The sequence below is a fragment of the Nymphaea colorata genome, chromosome 9 (genome assembly GCF_008831285.2).
Source record: "Nymphaea colorata isolate Beijing-Zhang1983 chromosome 9, ASM883128v2, whole genome shotgun sequence".
Lineage (NCBI taxonomy): Eukaryota > Viridiplantae > Streptophyta > Magnoliopsida > Nymphaeales > Nymphaeaceae > Nymphaea > Nymphaea colorata.
This window is the reverse complement of record NC_045146.1, coordinates 6761581-6774183: the sequence shown is the minus strand read 5'-3', so window position 1 is coordinate 6774183 and position 12603 is coordinate 6761581.

Here is a 12603-nt window from a genome sequence, read left to right as displayed (position 1 = left end):
GAAACTATCCTAAAAATTAGACTCATTAAATAATACAATATAGTGTTTTATGAATCTACCTCAATTTTTAAGGTAGATTCATGAAACAATAACAAATTGTTTAAATTTCCAAACAACCTTAAATATGTATGTAAATGATCAAATAGACAATGACATGAATACGGCATATCAGTACATTGCAGCATCCCTATAGCATTCTCATAAAGAATTAGATGATCACCTAGCTATATAGATTTTTATTTGCAGTTCATGAGATGTGTATGCATATAAAAATATAATGGCAATTTCTTGTAAGTTCTAGTACAGCTTTCTTATAGTTTTTAAGTAAATATGATTCCGAAGGTTCTAAATAATTAAACAGAAAAATTCTTGAATTTCTTTATTTTCCTACTGTTATTTCATAATAAAAATGTAATTTATCAAAATATCATGAAAATATATACATCTTTATTTACCATGCAACCTTTTTTAGAATAAATCAGATTTTTCGGCGTTATGTTTTCTGATGAAAAATAAACACATAATCACTAAAAAAAATATCTTTAACTTTTCTGTTTTTCTCTAAACAAATAGAGATTTATGCTCCCCTCTGCTTCATTACGAAAAAAAAGAGATGCATGTCGATCTGGAGTAAAATAACCACTTGCCGACATGCGTCCACTTTTTCTGATGTCCCTGCGCCTAGTCTTTTTCCCTTGAAGCGATGCATAGAAAAGAAACATAAAGACCTACAAACTCGCAGGACGAAATGATGAGGGAGAGAAGAAGGATATGCTAAGCATATTCTTCCTCTCTTCACAGGAGACAATTAGCAAATATAAAATGCAGGAATACGTACATGCAGAAATATTTTCTACAATTGTTACCCAGTGACAAGTTGTAAAAAGCAAGCGTAAAAAGCTAGGTGTCAGATGATAGTACAAGATGGCTAAGGGGAAAGAATATTTTCAGCGCTATTACATTCTTGTTACTTGTTGCATGAGTAAATTTAAATTATACAAAATACATGACAACGTAATTGACAAATAAATTTTCCTGCAAATTGACAGATAAATTTTCAAACAAAAGTCGCTTAATGAAAATCTCTTGGTACAAAAGGTGAATGTGTGATACTCTATGACAGGTGTCCAACTTCCCATCTAAGTCTCCCCTCCATCCCACCCCTCCTTTGCTGGAGAAAATAATATTTTTGTTCTTTTCAAAGTGAAATTGCAAATATGAAAACAAAGTAGTCACAAATGCCAAAAGATCTTCAATAACTGTTACGCAATCGCAATGATGAAAATGTAAAGGAACTGGCAGTACAAAGTAGTCGGGGGAGAAGAATATTTTGGGCACATTCTGTTCTTACAGGAGTCAAATTGTAATTATAAAATGCAAGGAACAGTAAATGCCAAACACAGTTTTGATAGAATTGTTAGGCAATGATGAAGATGTGAACAACAAGCAAAAAAGCTACTACGAATTGGTAGTACAAAATAGTTGGGGGGTGAAAGAATATTTTCAGCACATTCTTCTCCCCCCCCCCCCCCCCAAGGAGTCAAACCGTGATCATATTTATAATCAGTAAGTGCAGAATGCCTTTCCGGCGAAAGTCATTACCTTCTATATTTAATTTTCCAAGTGAGGCTGTGAGAGAAACCACCGAATCTGATGAGAACGGCACTATAAGAAAGTTCAGGCCAGCTTAAACTCAAGGTCTTCAACTCAGCACCATTCGGTGTGTGTGAGTCTTTTTTGGAGTGAGTAAGAGAGATTTGTTATCCAATCGAAGTTTTCATCCACCTTCTTATCAGTATAAGGTTTGGGTTACTGCTCCAGTTTTTCTGTCTTTATTATGTTTTAACTTGTGCATTGGTGAACCCTTTTTACAATAAAAAAAGTTGCCCTTATGCTTAAAATGAAAACTGACCGCCAAGTAGCGCCTAACCAAACCATTGCATCAACCTCCTTACGAACCACTTTATATTTCTTTCACGACCTGACAAGCAAAAAAATGGAAGTCGGCCAAGTTGCAGGTTTGATTATTTAATTATATATATATATATATATATATATATATATATATATATATATATATATATATATATATATATATATATATATATATATATATATATACATTAGTTGAAAAATAAATTTGACATCTAGATATACTTTTCAATGACGCTAGCTAGCTGCCAAATTGAATCTGGTTTGCCACCAATATAGTCAAATCGGCCCGGGCTCTTGTCCCGTACATTTGTGTTTCAACTAATGTAGATTGTTCGGTGTCTTCAATAAATCTTTGCATTTATGAACGCATAACTTAAGGATGTCGATTTAGCAGCGAAGATTGTTGGCTGACATGGTTCGACTCCTTTTTGCTAATTAAATTGAGAGTATGCGTATAAAACCTAATTTCAGGAAAGTATACTTAAACAAGCACTTCTACCAGTATTCATCTCTGGGTTTCCTTTCCAACTCCTCTCATTATAAAAGAAAAGAGAAAAAACGTGGTTGTATGGGTTTTGGCAGCTATTTTGTGTATTTGTTCAGCATAGAATTGGATTGCGCACTTTATTATGGTGATCTGAACTTATCTAAATTAGAACTGGTGGAAAGCGACCGTTTTCCACTTCGATTACATTGGCGACTCTTATTTAGATGTAGAAAATGAAATCTAAATGCAGACGTTTTACATATATCTAGTTCACATGATCTACGAATTACTAGATACTGGCTTGTTGGCTTTTGTAACTGAGAAATCTAAGCAAGATTTGACTATATATAATAAAAACGAATGATGACTATAATTTTAGTGGAAATCAGGAGACATCAAACATGGACCGTCCGATCGTGCATCTCTTTCTCTTTCTCTCTCTCTTTATATATATATATATATATATATCCTTCGTCCTCTAACAGCCACAGCGGCACCCTGTGCCCTCCATCCATCATGGGCGGAGGAAAGGGGAAGCCCATAGACTCCGGCGATGGGAGGGGAGAAGTCGCCACTCTCCCTTTCCTCCACCCAACTGGTGGGGCTTTCCCTTCCTTCCGGTGAAATTCTGGCAGGCCGTTGGCAGTGGTGGGAGGGGAGTAAGATTTCAAAAAAAAAAAAAGAACAATGAAAGTTGAAAATATAAGGCCCTTCCAAATGGCCAGACGTTTTTCTTTTAAAAAAAAATTCACATTCCTAATGACCATTGCAAATTATGTATTGGCCATAACCAGTTGTTCTGTTCGGCCATATTTTGTAGTGATAGAATATACCTTTTGTGATAGTTAATTTTTAGAAAAAGAATCACGAGGTATCTAGCTGATTTTAATTAATTTCTTATATATATATATATATATAATATAGTATGTGTGTGTGAAACACATGTAAAGAGGAGAGGATAAATTCTCTGAAACTGTAGAAACACACTTTTCAGAAATTGACAAATTTTTAAGTTTCTTTACAATATTCTTTCCATAATCGTGCAGTGTCACAACTGTAGTGCGTGAAAACCCATCCACACAGTCGAATTCGATGTGTAAATAGGACACCGCAAGATTACAAGATTTGGAAAGTTTGCAGCTTTATGAGTTACAAGATTTATACACCTACATCTGCTAGGTAGCTGATCCAAAAATTTATTTGAACCACCATAAAATGACGCAAAAGTCCTAAACGAAACTAAGTAGAAGTGAAGCAACTTTGTGTACAACGACAATTTGTATTCAATTACGTTGAGAATATATATATATATATATATATATATATATATATATATATATATATATATAAACTAGAGAAAGTACCAAGGGAAGAGGGCAAAAAATTTCTTATTTTCATGTTGACATTTATGAGTAATTTTTTTCATTTATACATTAGTGGCTTTTAAAATTTTAAAATCTTACACATAGTACGTTTTACCTAGAATTTTCTAGCTCTGCCCCTCCGAAATACCGTACATGCTGAGGCATAGAAGCATATGCATACATGACATGGTGTCGAGGACGCAGGCCATAATCTTGGTGGGCCCGAGACGGAAGAATGAAAGCATTGGTTCCAAATCAAACAACTATCCAAAAGCTGCGTGTACAAATTCATTGCTCAGTAGCGTATGACAACATGGGCACAGTGTGCTTTTGTGCTTTCTTATTTCTCTAATGAAGCATCAAGTTGCCTCCAGCCTTTGCCTCGCTTCAATTAGCTGCTCTCTCTCTCTCTCTTTCTTTCTCTTTTCACACGTCTAATATATTTAGTAGCACCTAGACAAATCTACATCTAAAGAAACATTTTAGGCTCGACCTGAAGCTAATAAATATCCAAATACATAGATATGTTCCTTATATTTTACTTGTTATAAAGTATCTATTGATTAAAAAGAAAGAATCCAAGTTTCAGTTATTTTTTAAAAGTAACTTTAAACATGGCAAGAGTCAATTCAATATATTTTATTTATCGAATCAGTTTAAAGATAATATCTGCGGGTTAGATTAAATACAAGAATATGCAAGACTATTAAAAAAGAGAGTATGCGTCCTAATCAGTATTGGATAAACCAAAACGTAGCAGCAAGATTATGATTGGTAAAATTCGGAAAACTTTTGATTTTCATCTTTTGCACAACGCAAATCCAGTTCATGTATTTATCCCCTGGACCATCGTGATCTGAAAGAATATTTATGAAGTTATGAGCTATTGATCTTCAAATTATACAGGGACCTATATATGCAGCATAATTCAGCAAACCAAGTATTAACTTTTATAATATTGGCCACCATCTTCATAGTCTCGCAATTGATTTAGAGAGAGAGAGAAAGAGAGAGAGAGAGAGAGAGATGTGGATAAGTTCTTGGCTTAGTGTGCCTACTCATACATACGTATGATTCCACCATGCGATGGCATTCGCCAAACTCTTTGTTTACTGAATTGCTAATCCAACACATCACCTCCCCACAAAGGGAAGACATCTTCATTCTTGGATGTACTTGTTACGAGGGATCTTAGACAAGGCACCTAGCTAGCGTTATATTAAGTTGCTAATTAATGAAACAAGGCGATAACATTAGCTTGCCACAAAAATTCAACCACTCATAGCAGCCCAGGTCATGAAAATACTTATTCTTGATCAGCACACAGGCAGCTTCGTGGACAAAGTAGCTCGCATCTCATGAAGATGAAGGTGAGCTGCGCATTTCCTTGTACTCTAGCGGGTTTCATTTGTATAGTTAGACATAGAAACTTGTGCATGTATATAACATATAACTTATGGAGCTAACAGGAACACTGTGTTCTTGGGAATGAAATATTCCTCCGATCTTAGAACACATTCCTGGAATGCCCCCTGTACCTACAAACACTATGTGTTGCTGTTTGTGTAGTTTGCATGTTCATAAATTTCTGCAAATTAACTTGCTCCACTTACATGGCTCTTGTTATAAAGAAAGAAAGTGACATTGTGCTTTGGGCATCGTGCTGTTGAGACTGGAAACCAAGTGTCATGGAGGTAATAGATGCCATGCCAACACAGTCATGTCTGCAACTATGATGATAGTTTTTAAGAGATCGACTTGAGTACACAGGTGGCTGTGCTGGCAGAAACATACACTAAAGGAAAAAAAAAAAAAGAGGGTTGGGATCTTTTATAAAGAAATACATTTTAAACTTTTCACTTCTTTGGTAATCCTTTTTTGTCCTCATAAAAAACTTCTTTTTTTATTTAAATGGGGGTATTTAGGTCATTACAGAGAAGCTCTGCACGGTAACCCGTTTCCGTGTTCTAGAAACTATTGCTTAGAAAAAGTAACACAAGTCATTTCATTTGCCTTCTCCTAATACAAAAGTGTATTATTTTATTTGATGGTCACGGAAAGCAATGAAAGGGAAAGTAAATATACTACTTGCATAAGCATGATAGAAGCCTTTTGGTTGCTTTTCAAGTTGCAAGTTCAACTTTTTTTTTAGGTTTGATCACACTCACATTCTCTAAGCATATATACATATCGAGAGAGTTACGTGGCTGAGGCGTGCCAGTGATATGAAAAGCCAACTAAAGATGTATTCCTTATTAAACTAGACAGGCATAAGCTATAGATTTAGGTGTCTCCAGTAGCACTATCACATCCATCGAAAGACGTGGGGAATCGAGTTTGCTTAATCATCCTAATAATATGCTCTGGCCATATATGGATTTCATGCAGATTAATCTTCTTTTTGGCACTTGTTTAGACTATTGAAGCATCGAGGCCTAGAATTTAATTCATCATCATCCACACCTTCCCTATCTTTTGCTGTTTATGCTTCAGAGCCCATTATTTTGTGCCTGGTTGGTGGGTAGTGCACCCACTTGGTAGAGAGGATCGCCCAGCTACATCCCCCTTTATAACGTCGCAATCTCTTGATCAGAATTAATGAACTGTCAATGGCAGTGCCAATTATGGCAGTGATGGCAAAGAACTTCGCCAATAGGATGTGGCCACTTTTCATCTATGGGCATGAGCGTCATAGTCTTGTGTGGATATGCAATGTCATCAACTAGGAGAGATTATTGAGCTTATTCCATACGACATCACTTTTGATTTGTGGACATCAAAGTTATAATCTTTATGGAATGCATTGTCAATAGTAGTGGCAAATATAGCAGTGATGGTGGTAACTTTGTTGTTCAAATACAATTACTTTGATCTTGCGTGATATCATGTATGGTCCATTCCGATCAACTACCAACACGAAGCCTGAAGTGGTTTCATCCACCAAACTCCAGTGGCTTCGTATTTCACTGGGTAACTTGCTTATTCCAACTCCACACGCTTTTGTTGCAACGAAAAAAATCTACATGCTTTTGGCAAGGGCACTTGATATGCACATTCTAGTGTTCCTGTTTATGTGTACGTACGCACCCGTAAAACACTCACGTTCAGGCACATTTTTACTCGTCAGCTCTGTTTTGATCCAGTTTAGTAACTTCAGTTAAATAAGATATATTTTAGATTCAAATTACTAATTTTTTATGAATTTGGATCTCAGTAGGAAGTGGATCCATATTCATCTCTTGGATCTATGGAAAAATCTGGGTGTCCTCTTTGTTTCTCCACGAACACTCCGATTTTGCACTAAAAGGGATTATCAACTTTTGAGATATTTTTCATTTTTTTCTGGCATCACTCGTGGGTTAGAAAAAGATAGCACATTGCTGAGTTGGATCATGCACACATCAAATCTCAGTCTGTAACTTGATGATGATTGAGAGCCCCATCAATAAGATATGATCTGCCAAATGTCGACTCTTCCAATTACTGAATCGATTCTTCTATGGCTCTTGGGGAACCACAGCGTCCTACAGATATTCATCAACTAATATAAATTCCTTCTCACGTTTATCAAGAATGAAAGGAATGCACTTAAATGCCATCTTCTTTAGTTCAATCCAGCACCACTAAAGTCAGTTCAAATCGCATCCAAACCACCAAGCACCACTAAAGTCAGTTCAAATCTCATCCAAATAACCAATTTGAGTGAAACCGCAGACAGAAATTATGCAGTGGCCATCCGTTACCTTCATTTTTGCATTATAATTGTCATTTAGCAATCATTGCTTGTTCTTGTTCAACCTATTGAAACTTACTGATTATTAAATTTCAGTGTATAACACGGTAACATTTCTTTTGTTTTACTTATATTTTTTCTTTATATGTTTATATCTTTTTTAGGTCTTAATTGTTTTAATCTTGTCGAATCAAAGATGGACAAATTCATATCAATTCCCAAAACGGGTTTTAACACGACTACTTGAAATGACTTGAGCGCTAGCCCTACTCATAAGCACTAATTCGCAAGCTTGTTTCTATCACAGCAAAGGAACCACATTTTGTCATCTTCTACAGGTATGGTGCAGCAACTTTAGGTTCCATTTGCTTGTTCAGTTACTTTCTTGTCAACCATTAAGCATCTTGCTGAAAAATACAAAAAATTAGAGGCGTGGCGCATCGATGCCGTGTACGAAGAACTGCTCCACCATTGCAAACTTTGGTTTTAAGTTGCACTTCCACGTCTCTTCATGGTCTATTGATGCTTTTTCGCTGCCACTTTAGGGATACAGTACATTTGCTAGTGCCGAAGAGGACACGCCTATTCTTTTTCATAAGCCACTCTACAGTCACTAAGTTTAAAATGAGATTTATAGACCCCCAGTTCCTCAACAAAATAATCATACATATAATTTTTATTTTATTCCTATCGAGAATACCATAACAGTTGATCGAAAGAAGTTCAGATTAAGAAAGTTAACAAACAGTAAAATTATTGAAATCCCTTTTAGTTCACGCTGTAACAACCATTTACTAAAAGAAGAGTTGGATGACAGTATAAAGTACATATTGGATAATCCTTTCATGATATCCTCCATTTAAAACACATCAGTATGTACTCGAGGAATTTCAAACTTCAGCAACTCATACTTACCAATATTATTAAAAAAATATCATATTGCTCATCAAAAAACATGACCAATGAGTTCATTCTTACCGTAGACCAAGCTAAGTACGTTTGTAAGATCAAATTTCAGAGCTCCGCATACGATATGAATGGTAGAAGAAACTAACTTTTCTACACATACATTTTTCACACGACAACTCAATTAGCTCTACGAGGGCATGTGTATGACACCCTCATCTCACCTAGTTTTATTAGACTTAGTTTTATGGAAACCATTTTTTTAACTGAGTTTAGGAAACTTGGTTTTTTTGTTTGGGTGAGATTGCTTGTCATGAATAACTCAAGGAGGTTTAGGTCTTTCGATCACTCCCCTTTATAAAACAAAGTTTTTGTCAAAATTATGCTTTCCTTAGACCTAGTTTTGGTAGCATCCATACACTCCAAAACCTGCTACACTTTATATTATTACATATTTTCCATTAATTTAGATGGCTTGCTTTTAACTTTTTCTTTAACTAAACTTATATAAACTCAATGTCTAAAATCTGCAATCCATGGGCTGAAGTTTAACCTGAGCTTCAGGTCGATTCATTATGATGACCGTTACAATTCATAATCTGAGCCAAAGATAGCAAGTCATTGTGTGGATACTGGGGCAGGATTCTGGTATGGCTTTTTAACTGCATCCAAGTCGACTATCATCGTTAGGTGGAACTTGGAAGAAAGGTAACATTGTGCCTTTCATGCATGATTACTTTCCGACTGAAGGACATACTACTTACTGCAATGTTCATGTAAAATTCTTTGTATCGAAGCTCTAATATCACGATAAAGTGGGTAATATTTTCTAAGTATCAGTAATCATTGCAGAACAAATAGATCTAGGAAATGGGGCATTTTAGGACAAGGGTCCGAATACTCTCAAGGTAAGCAGAGGCATGCATTGGAATTGCACAAAAAAGTGTTGCCATTACATTTTAAATTGACAGGTAGCGAATTTTGTTCAAGATCTTAAATATATGGATGTGATTTTCATGGTTTTGATCTTACAAATCTACTCATAAAATATGTTGAATGAGCAGGTCTAATTTTGTAATGACCTAAAAAATTGTGAAATTATTAGATCATTGAGATCTAGGTCTCTCTTCAATCGTGTTTATGCATTCAAAAGGATCCACAATTGATTTGTAGATCATAAACCGTAAATAACACGTTATACGGTTAGATTTCGAACGACTATTAGAAAAACTTTGGTACAGTTATATTGCACAGGATTTTGTTCTACCCAAAGTGTAGCCACTTTTAGCTGCTGAATGGCCAGCAAAGTGGCTTTTCAGTCATTCTCCAAGCAGGAAGCAAAAGCAAGCATAGTGGAGAACACCCGCAATCTCCACTACTCTCTCTCTCTCTACCTATTTGTATGCGTGTGAGAAAGACAAGTATGTTCTTGTCATCAATTGCATTTAATAAATGTAACCAGCACCATCTTTCCTACTTTTCTAGAGAATAGCACATGCTTTTCTGCACTGAGCTATTACTAGGCATAGAGGGTGCAAGTTTAACTCACCGAAAAGCTGAGGAGCCTGCCATACGCGGCTACCCACAGGCATCCTGTATGACATAATGGAATTCACAAGCATCAATAGGCTACCAAACTGGGCCTGATGGATAAGCGCGTATCCTGGACGCATGTGAACAATTATAGCATGAATCGTTACACATATTGCTCGTTCATTCAATTTTTTACTACTTTTCTTCTCGATAGGCAAGTTGGGGTAAGGACGAGCAAGTTGGTTCAGAGACGCCTAACTTTCTCAATTGGAGGTTGCCTTGGGGAGGAGCCGGTTTAACTGGTTAGGTAGAAGCGTGATAGATGGCCGTGTCTCCATTTCAATTTCTGGTGGGACAAACTGCGGTATCCAGCTGACGATGCATCGGTGACACGCCCAACCCCCAACAGCGCCCTGAATCCTAGGGATATGGGACAGAGTGGAGGGGAACTTTGGCACTTTTTCTCACCCTTGAGGTCTTAAGTCGAACCTTCTAGATAGATTATGTTTTCATCACAACATCACTTTGGAACCGTCCGGCATAATATGAAATTATGAAAACCACATTTTTTTTCCACACTGCCTGTAATGTCATTTTCCTTATGTTGTTCTATAATTCCAAGACTCAGCAGATTTTCGGATATCAATTTATTTTGAATACATAAATGCATGGATCTGATATCCTAATGATCTCAGATCACCCAAAAACAAACACACCTGATAGTCTTGATCTCAAATCCGAGGTCGATCTAAAATCCCCTTTGTGTAGAACCTCGAGATTGCATTTTGATAGGCTCGGATGTAAGATCCGAGGGTGCATTCAAAGGTTGGATGGGGAGCCGACCTTAAATCCATGAGAACCTAGTGATCTCAGATCTGCAATGAAACAAACACACACATAGTTCAAACAAACAATGGAGTTTACCACTATGTGAAAAGGAAGATTTAAGATCTTCAGTTGATAACTGAAACCTCAGTTTTAAGGGTCGGATGGAAGGGGGTCTGACCTTAAATCCATAGATCTGATATTCCCAATGATCTCATATTACCTTGAATCTCAAATCCATGGCTATCAAATGCTCCCTAATAGATAATGGACCGTAGACTTCATCGCTAGAGTTCTGACCATCTAAAGGCTTTCTTCCGTTCAAACTTTTCTCTTCAGATTTTACTTTGCAGAGGAAGGTCCCCTTATCAAGATCTATGACAATAGCTTACGCTGCTATTAAGCATACGAATAGTTATTGTAATCATCGTGAAAATGTGGGCCATTAACTTACAGTCCATACATTCTTGTTTCCATAATAAACAGACGTTAAACGTTTGGGATTGCAATAGTCAAAAGAATCTTTGTGCTTGGGGCAATGATGCAGCTAGTGAGGTAAATCCAAGGTTCGTTAATTGCAAATCAAGGAACAAAAGCTGATACGTTGACTTCCCAATGAAGACAACCATCTTCTGGAAGAGTAACATTCACAAGACAAGACACAAGGCACGCATCAACCAACGGAAACTCCAGAACCATGTTAGGAAGCTAGATTTAGAATCAAAATTAGCTTAAAAGATCATATCAACAACACTGAAACCGGGTACCTAACATGCTTTGTAGTTGGTAGTCTTCATCCAAACAGGATGCAAAACATATATCACACTTGAGGTGCAAACAGAAATCACAGGTTGACAAGGTCACGCATTGAATGAAAATCATATGAAACATAACTATAAATTTGAACAGGATGGACTTCAGTAAATTTGAATAGGATATGGATCAGAAGTTGCTATGTCCATCCGAGAACACAAATTGGAAAAACAAACTTACCCGTTGACAACCCTATTTATCAGGCTGATATCAACAATGTTCCAGATGCTGCATTTCCGCTCATGTTCTGACAAGTTTCCTTAGTCACTATACTTGGAGGTTGATCCAAAAGAAGCCAGTTATTTAGTGAAAAAACTTTCTTATTGTTGGTTTTGCTCCGGAGACAAATACAGTCATTACAACCGAGGTGCAGTATACTTCGTTGAAAAATCAATAAAAAAACTATATTGAAAATTTAAGCTACAAAACGTACGCAAGATGTATTCTCATTAGGTATTCTAAAGAATCAACTCTTGAAAAATAGTATGAGAGAGTTGTTTAGAAATTCCATTTGTTTTTGCATACACGAACAGAGGAGGGCAGTGAGGAGCACAACAATTCGCTTCCCATTTTTGCCTAGCACCCAAACGGTGCATAAAGCTGCTGCGTGCAGTAATCAGCTTGGACAACTACTGGTCCGATAAAATTACTGAACATTTTAAGCAGGAACGGTTCTAGATGCAACCCAGGGTGAACGATCGTCAGGCAGTCCATGTTTCTTACCAACCAAATAATTTTGTTTAAAAATGCTATTTGAATCTTTGCCAAGAACTGAGTTGCAGAGCAGGAGTGGGAGGATGTTTCCTATGCAGAAAAATATGTTGCATACGCCAACATGAAACATTCATTTGCAAGAGCTTGGAGGTCAAACTAGCATACACCCTGCTGAGACATTTGTTTGCAAAACAAGATATGGACAACTAATTCACTTACCAACAGGCCACTTACTCTAGTAAAGAATGAGCATCATGCACACAGAACTACTGAAACTGTATGCATGGGTGTGC